Source organism: Cynoglossus semilaevis, chromosome 2 (genome assembly GCF_000523025.1).
Source record: "Cynoglossus semilaevis isolate Cse_v1.0 chromosome 2, Cse_v1.0, whole genome shotgun sequence".
Taxonomy (NCBI): Eukaryota; Metazoa; Chordata; class Actinopteri; order Pleuronectiformes; family Cynoglossidae; genus Cynoglossus; species Cynoglossus semilaevis.
Window position 1 is genome coordinate 3,205,261 of NC_024308.1, and position 7,031 is coordinate 3,212,291.

Consider the following 7,031-nt stretch of genomic DNA (forward strand, 5'->3'; position numbering starts at 1 on the left):
TCGGCCCCCCCTCCCACAAACGCTCTCTCTCTCTCTCTCTCTCTCACGTACACACACATATAGAACACAAAAAACTGATTCCTGGTCTCCAAAGCAGAACTGTCCACAGAGGACTATCTCCACAAAGCTGCCACGCATGAGCTGTTGAGCTGTCTCATTGATCTTTCTTTCCCCACAGTCCAGCCTGGGCATTCACTCTTGTTTGCTACGCCTTAGCAAGTCCACTTTGGAAAAACATCACCCATGGGAGAAAAGGGGAAGATTAAAAAAAAAAAAAAAAAATCCCTCACACTCTTTGAGAAATAAACTTTCTCTCCAGTCAGGATCTGTGGTCTGGACTCAAGTGATGTCATCTAATAAAATGGAAATTGTATGCATGCTCTGCAGGAGAAACAAGTGGGGCCTTACATATGGCACCATGCACCGTCGAGTGAAAGAGGCTAATCTGACACTGATGCCTGCACATGCCTCAAAGTGGGTGTGTGAGTGAGAACATGTTTGGAGCACCAGGGAGAGGGAGAACACTCTCTCTCTCTCTCTCTCTCGTATCATGCAACACTTTGTATAGATGTGTTTCAATCTGTGCTAAGAGTTGAAGATTACAGCGTCTAATGGGACGTTTTTATTAATCCACCGTTCTTAGTCAGTCTGTGTGAAGGAAACGTGTTTGTGGTTCATGCAGGTTGTTATTTTTAGATGAAGCAAAAGTGTGGTTCATGCAGGTTGTTATTTTTAGTCATAATATTATTTAATGTATTTGAGTTTTTGAAAAAACTTTTTTGAAAAAAAAGAAAAAATATAGACCATTATTCTAATTAATATTAAAAAATGTTAAAAACACAACGATTGAGTTAAAAAACAAGCACATTTATTTATTTGTTATTTATTTATTTATTATTCATGAGTGAATTTAATAAAAAATGTTAAGAGTTTTATTTTATATCAACATTGGTTCACTCTGATGTCATCAGCTAAACTTCTGGAGACGTGAAAAGAATGAGTATTTACTCACTCACAAGTGTTGTAAAATAATAATTCACAGCTCACAATGTTCAAAATGCCAACAGATAAATTAAGACAAAAATGATTTTATTTGACTTCCTGTGGACAACAGTTTATTTAACACGCAGACCTTGAACACACCAAAGGTGGCGGGCATTTTGTTTTACCACATGTCTTTTTGTTTGACAGCTGAGCTCCTGTGACTTCTACTCTGTGCAGGTAAGTCATACCAGCCATGAGTTGTTCAACATTTTATTTTTGCAGATTGTTGTATTTTCTCCATCCTGCTGATGCTCTGTTTGTCTTCTTAATCTGTAGTCCTGCTAAATCCGAAAAAAAGTCCCAACCACCAATTACCCTCTGTTCACTGCTGGTCAAACACATTTTGTTTCCCTGCTGTGTCTTTGTTCAGCCTGGTGCTACGACTGCCCCTCTGTGCAGCCAGCTGGGAGGGGTCTTTTGGTTGAAAGTTGTTCAATGAGAGATTTGGGACTTTAGTGTTGATTTAGTATCACGTTGCTATATAAAAATACCAGTGTGTGTGGTGGGAAACTGTGTGACCGGTGCTGCTGCTGCTGCTGGTGTGTGTGAGTGTGTGTGTGTGTTTGGTAACGAGGATCGTAGTTGGAGTCTGGGTGAAGAGTGAGCAGGTGGACAGAATGTTGAACAGTTTTAACTTTTCTACATATTTACACAAACCACATGATGTGTCAGATCAGGGTCACCAAAGGTCATGGTGCTGTGGTCAGTGTTGGTTCAAAGAAAGAGTTTGATTTCTATGTGTGTGTCTGTGTTTTTTAATGTTAAAGTTAACTGTGCATGTGTGACTGGTTCACTGCTATTTATGACCAAAAACTCTGCTCTAACAAAAAATACTTTGACTGTAATCTACATTAAGGGTGTTTTAAACATCTTTTGATAAAACCTTGTAAAACACTTGATGATAATGATAATAATAATAAAACAACATATATTTATATATATACTTTTTTATTTTATAAAGAAGAAAATCCGAAATCCGTGACTCATCTCCAACCATTGTTTGTTTGTCTAATGAAAGAGCAGATGAATCCCAGGACAGACCTCATACCTCGTTTTATGGCCTAGCGTGGTTACTCTAAATTACATGTAACACTGCAGCTGACCAGATTGTTTATTAAAAACTAGGTGGCATTCTACATGGATGAAGAGTCGGTCTTTAAACACGATGAGCTCAGATGCACAACAGTAATCAGAGTTTTTCTTTCTTCTTTTTTTTTTTTTCAAAGTATATTTTTACAGCTGCTGCTGAGTCATTCACCAGGGTAACATTCAACAAGTTAAAATTCTGTGTCCCTGTGCCCTGAAAGTCATGACAAAGACACATGTCTTCATGCATACATTATCAGGACCAAAGTAAAAAGACATTCCAACGCTGAGGATTATCTCCCAATAGTTCTCATTTCCCATGATGCTTTGATTTACTTTAACTCAATCCCGGTCTCAGAGATGTTGTTTAAAGCCCTTGGCGTCAGCGTTATCTCCGCCATCTAGCAAATGCAAAATAGGCGCTTTTGTTGCAATCCCTGGCTGGCAAATTTAAAGGTCAGAGATGAATGCAGCTTTCTATGTAAACAAAATGCAGCCATCTTGATAACAAGGGTTTCTATGAAGCTCTTGAAGTGGACTTAGTACCCCATGACTCCTGCTATATGATGCTGAGGAAAATTAATCTGGGTTTGACTGATAAGTGAGTGGGAGTCAGTGATGTGTCAGACCTGAACAGCTGCACTGTTCGTCAGTGGGCGCTCTGACTATATGAGGCTTCTTGGAAAGAGGGTTAGCCTGAAGGCTAACGATCTAAGATGCGATAAGGTAATTGGCCACTGTTTAGACAGAGGTATCACTGGTCCTGCAACTTTAGTCCACTGTCAAAAAGGTCAGTGACCAGGAGCCCAGACGGTGATTAAACATTTATACCGGACACCCAAACCCTTACATATCAAATGATCTCTGCAGCACTGGTCTCAGACCAGTCCAGCTCATTTTACGCCACGTCCAAAATTCCTGCTCATCAAATCAACCCCCCGGGTTATGAACTAAAATTTATTGTACCCGTGGGCAACTTATCCCGCCGCCCTCTCCCCCCTCATTTTTCTGGAGTGATGCTGCAAGTTTGCAGTCTTGAACAACACTTCTAGCGCTGGGACCTGCACTTCGCTCAGTAGATTCCAGTCTTTTATGAGTGTAATGATTTTAACTGAGGACAACTGCTTTAGCTGTTACGACAGGAAAGAAGCTGTAATGGCCATTATGTGTAGCCTAAAAACTTTGGCCCAAACCCCCATTACTGAGGAAACAAAACCCTCTACCAACATCCTTCTATATTCAAAAAGCTAAACCAGGGCGACGTTTATAAACCTTTAAAACTTACTGACCGTATCGTCACAGCCGGAAGTGGTGGTTACGTGCAGGACCTTAAATGTGTGGTTAACATTTTGCCATGTGGACTTGCTGCACTTCACTTCACCACTCCTCTCTTTTTCAAACCCGTCTGTTTCATTTTTTTCTGTAGTCATTTCTACAGTGCTTCAAGAAACAAAGCCAACACAAAATAAATAGTTTAACTTCCTCACAGTGTAATTTCTAAATTGACAAAACAAAATAAAATAAAAAAGCCTTTTTGGCTCTGTAGTGAGACCATTTGCTGCATCCCATAATAATTCTTCCTACAAGACCACTTTACCTGTTTGTTTTTTTTTTTCCTCCATTTTCTTTATAAGGTTCAGGAGATTTTCTATTATATTTGTAGAAATAAAAAAAATTGAATCAGAATCATCTTTATTTGCCAAGTGTGGGAACATTCAAGGAATTTGCATTTGAATCAGGATCATCTTTATTCACCAAGTGTGGGAACATTCAAGGAATTTGACTGACTTTGACTTTTCTATATGAGGGAACATTTTTATAGTAATTATGAGCATTAGGTGGACTTTCAAAACTGTCTGTCACAGAGATGAATACAAACTCGGGCTGTCAAACAATTACTTTTTTGGTCTCATTAATTCCAGGGTAGCTTTGAGTTAAACAATGAATCATTTCTACTTTTGACCTTTTTAAAAACAACAAATTAAAGATAAATTGCTGGAACAGAAAGACAGCAGGTCGAGGTATGAGTTTCACAACTGCTATTTGAAAATTCTAGAATAATACAAAATAAAATATGCAAAAATACATATATATATATGAATTTGAGGCTCTGCCCACACATGTCAGCTGTTGAGATGGTAATTTAGTCCAAAGGTGCTTTGGTGATACCAAAAAACCTGTTTCCTCAGTGTGTTTAAAACCAGTAACAATGTATGTACAGTATGTAGTTAACAGATATTTAGTCTTAAAAAGTGAATGGAATTGAAATTATTAGGAGTTATTAATTTTAATCTGATTAATTGGTTTAATCCATAGAGTTTGGCTGATCAGTACAAATCTCAAGTCCTGATCTGTTTATATTCTGCAACTTTGGGACTGGACCAAAGTGTGTGGTGAGTCAAGAGAAAAGATAAGAAGAAAAAAAAAATAAATAAAGGATGCAATTGGTGGTGGTGGAGGTCGAATGGCACCAGTTTTAGATATAAGAGCAAACATTGTGCTGGCAGACATAAAGGAAGGAACTGTCTCTTTCCCAGAGACGTCTGTCTCTCTTTTCGCTCCGGCAGAGGATTGGGTTACTGTGATCAGGAGATTGTACAGGCTGACGCGCTAGAATAAAGGGTGGACAAGACATTTTGGACGTAACCCAAGCCGGTAGCTAGTCTCCAGGTTAATTGGTGGGATTAGGGAGACAGGTGTTCAGGGCTTGTCAAGGGAAAATCTTACACCTGGGACACAGGTATTGATGGGTGTTTCCTTGTAGCATAAAATTGCTACATTAAGCACTGGGTCTATTGTGTCCACAGATGCACTTAGAGGCACATTTGTTTGACTAAAACATCCTCACGCAGGTAGCAGCCTGTTTTCTTCACAATGACTACAAGGGCTCTTTACTTTACATGTATATTTAAAAGAAGAACTTGGCTTCAAGGCACTCTTTTACTGTCTTCTTAGACAGAAAAACATTTGCCCCAAATTGATCACATCAACCACGCTGCGTTTTGGGCGGTGGAGGATTAAGATAAATCCCTAATTTGCAGCTCCTCTTAGGTTGTTGTGTAAACAGGACTCGGAGATAAGTCACTGACAAACAATGGCTCAATTAAGGAGAGCAGATCCATTCTGAGTGACGGTCCAAAGACTTTCAGTGGGCTAAAAACGCACATTCGGGAAAAGGTTTACTTGAATTAGTCTCTGCCTACTGTATCTGGTCGTTTGTTTGTGATTTGAAGAAAACGACTAAATGACAGGAGCAACGGCAACTTAAAGCAACAACAGAGTTATTCATTTAAATGCAACAGACTCCACTAAAACCCTGTAACTTAGTAACGATGGCTACCAGGCTTTCCCATTAGTCATATACCTGAAACAGAATACCTGGGTAGAGCTCATAAAAGACGACTGTGTCCCAGCTACAAAGGGTCCATTTGGTCAAACTTAGTGATGGCCCAGTGCCTCAGGGTCCTGTACTGATTTACATAAATATTTGGCCATGCTTCCTGTACCGTCCTGCTCTTCTGTTACCAAACCAGTCTTAGCTTTTTTGTTTTTTTTTCTACCTTCTACCATTTCTTGTGCTCTCCCTCCAGTCCCAGACTTTAAATATGAATGCCACTGGCCATTGCCAGGTAACAAGAATGAAACACACATAAAGTCTGCTCGAAATCCCAACTGTGTAGTATGGATTCAGAAAACACCAAGGAATGTTGGAAAATAAGAAGGAGACTCTTTCATTGCACTCAGTGCTTTGCTTCTGTCTTTCTTCCACCCCACTCGGTCCCGTAGGGGACTTTTATGACTTCATAACGGGTTTACAACATGGCAGAATCTTTTAACATTACATTACATTACACCATTGAACCCTTCGTCCCTCTGCCTCCACACTGAGAGGAAAGGGAAGTACACACAACTGCAGAAGGTGACGTAGCCATAGCTCTAAAAGCCATAACGTCCTCTGTGTGTCTCTGCTGCTGACAACAACAAAAACCATAGTTACATCTTGATAATCCCAGCTCTGGTTCATGAGCCTAATGGTACTGGATTTATAGTCCATGTTTAAGAGCTATCCATCGAGAAGCTGCTGCGTTAGAACCACCTCGTGTTAGTGTTCGGTTTGTAAGAGGAGCAGAGAGGTGATGAACTATCTCGGGGCAAAATAAATGGATTTCTTGGTGTATTAATACTTGATTGTGTATCACGTGTGTTAAACTGTTGCCAGGGATCTGTGTGTGTGTGTGTGTGTGTGTGGTAAACTTTCAGATCACAGCGTCGCTGCAGATTCAGAGCTGGGTCTTTTCTGTCGGCCTGCAGCCTCATAACGACTGGTTGGAAGAGAGGCAGTATTTAACAGGCAATATGTATGCCTGCTGATGGATAAAGACTCCATTAGGGAGAATTTAAAAAAAAAAAAAAAAAAGTCCAGAGTAGGAGTAGCAATAACGTCTGATATTAGACCATTAAATCACAGGTCTCTTAAACATTATAGCTGCCAAATCTACCCCGTCTGCTCCAGCACTGCATTTCCGTCCAGGTTTCTCCAGGTGCTCTGCACAAGAGTCAAGTAAGGATCCTTTCAACACGCCAGGTGTTACATCAGAGAACTCCACTCTGAGTGTTCCTGTGAACAGGATCCTTCAGTTTGTACTGAGTATTTACAAGATTGTTTGCGATGTAGTTTCAGTGTCGCACAAATAAAAACACTCTCTCAGCGCGGTTGATTCTATTGGCACACACCTTCGCAAACCACATGACCTCCACATATTCATGGAATAATAGAGTGCGATCTGTCTGGGGCAGTGGTGGCTTTAGTGGTTAAGGAAGCGGACCTTGGTCTTGATGGTTTCAGGTTCGAGTCCACCAGCTGCCAAGTTACCACTGAGCAAGGCACCGTCCCCACTGTT

The 7,031-nt window shown here is 40.3% G+C and overlaps 1 long non-coding RNA gene across 1 annotated transcript in view; it reads left to right on the forward strand.

Moving 5' to 3' along the window:
- Positions 1-1,153: 1,153 nt before the first annotated feature.
- Positions 1,154-7,031, forward strand: part of LOC112486780 (uncharacterized) — a 38,810-nt gene continuing 32,932 nt past the window's right edge. The window contains exon 1 of the long non-coding RNA XR_003049266.1: positions 1,154-1,221. This is a non-coding gene — a long non-coding RNA (uncharacterized LOC112486780). The remainder of the gene's footprint in view (positions 1,222-7,031) is intronic.